General features: G+C 45.4%; 1 pseudogene; it reads left to right on the plus strand.

The window, feature by feature from the left end:
• Positions 1–434: 434 nt before the first annotated feature.
• On the plus strand, positions 435–1,491 carry LOC131569196 (cytochrome b-like; annotated as a pseudogene).
• Positions 1,492–1,777: the final 286 nt, after the last annotated feature.

A 1,777-nucleotide genomic window follows, 5' to 3' on the forward strand; every position in this document is an offset into this window, starting at 1 on the left:
AAACAAGACATCACAAATTCTAGACATGCTAACCGCAGATGTGCAGAGTGTTAACCATGCTGTTTTGCAGAATAAAGCTGCTGTAGATTTTTTGCTCTTAGCACAAGGGCATGGATGTGAAGAGTTTGAGGGAATGTGTTGCATGAATTTGTCTGATCATTCGGTGTCCATTCCCACTAAGATAAAAGAACTGCAACAGGGACTTCACAGTCTCAAGGAAGAAGAAGGATTAGGAATTGGTGAATGGCTTAAAAGCTTAGGACTTGGGCCATGGCTGAGGAACATTGTGATCTATGCCATAGGACTACTGGGTGTAATTTTACTGTTTTTGCTTATTTTGCCTTGTATCTTTAACTGTATTCAAAACATGGTCAGCCGTACAATAGCAAAAACCTGGCACACTAGTCTTCTTGCTCAAGAAGAAAACGGGGGAAATGTGGAGGATATTATTAATAACCAATCTAGCCTTCTCCTCTGTCGCTCACATATGCCGAGATGTACAATTCGGCTGACTCATCCGCAACCTCCACACAAACGGAGCCTCCTTATTCTTCATCTGCATCTACCTACGCATCGGCCGAGGACTCTACTACGGCTTATACCTGTGGAGGATATTATTAATAGTTGGTTAGCTGAGAAAGGCCATGCTGACATAATGCCGCTGGTTAAGCTGAGAGAGGGAAGTCAGCAGTCAGTAAGCTGAAAGGAGAAGTCAGCAGTCAGTGACCAATGACAGGCAAGGAAAGACTGCCCTTGCTGCAACATGAGGATAGGGAAGAGAGATTCTTCCTGAGAATATGTAGAAAGTATCAAAAGTATGACCATAAGAATGCAGAAGTAGGCGTAGTTGCTGATATGTAACTAACCAATCCTGAGCTCAACTTTTGCAATATGTATGAAGCTCATTATGAACTGTATTTACCCTGCTGTACTAATCAATAAAATCGGGCCTGTGATGATCTAATTGATGTCCTGGTCTCCTTCCGTCGACACATACCTAAACAAAGAAACCTGAAACATTGGAGTCATCCTCCTCCTAACCCTCATAGCAACTGCTTTTGTAGGATATGTCCTACCGTGAGGCCAAATATCATTCTTAGGAGCTGCAGTAATCACAAACCTATTCTCTGCCATCCCTTACATCGGGCAAACACTAGTCAAGTGAGCCTGAGGCGGGTTCTCTGTTGACAACCCTGCACTGACCCGATTCTTTCTCTCCACTTCCTCCTTGCCTTCGTCATCGTAGGCCTTACTCTTGTCCATCTCACCTTCCTCCACAAAACAGGCTCAAACAACCTGCTAGGCATTCCCTCAGACTGTGACAAGATCCCCTTCCACCCATACTACACCATCAAAGACATCCTAGGATTCGTACTAATGCTCTCCCTACTTGTCTCACTAGCCCTATTCTCCCTCAGCCTCCTAGGTGACCCAGAAAACTTCACCCCAGCCAACCCACTAGTCACCCCTCCTCACATCAAACCCGAGTGATCTTTCCTATTTGCTTACGCCATCCTCCGATCCATCCCAAACAAACTAGGAGGCGTAGTAGCTCTAGCTGCCTCAATCCTCATCCTGTTCCTCACCCCACTACTACATACATCAAAACTATGATCAATACCCTTCCGTCCCCTATCACAAACCCTATTCTGAACCCTAGTCGCCAATGTCCTCATCCTAACCTGAGTAGGCAGCCAGCCAGTAGAACACCCCTTCATCATCAACGGCCAACTAGCCTCATCCACATACTTCACAATCATTCTAGTTCTGTTCCCCC

The sequence above is a fragment of the Ammospiza caudacuta genome, chromosome 29 (assembly GCF_027887145.1).
Source record: "Ammospiza caudacuta isolate bAmmCau1 chromosome 29, bAmmCau1.pri, whole genome shotgun sequence".
Classification (NCBI taxonomy): domain Eukaryota; kingdom Metazoa; phylum Chordata; class Aves; order Passeriformes; family Passerellidae; genus Ammospiza; species Ammospiza caudacuta.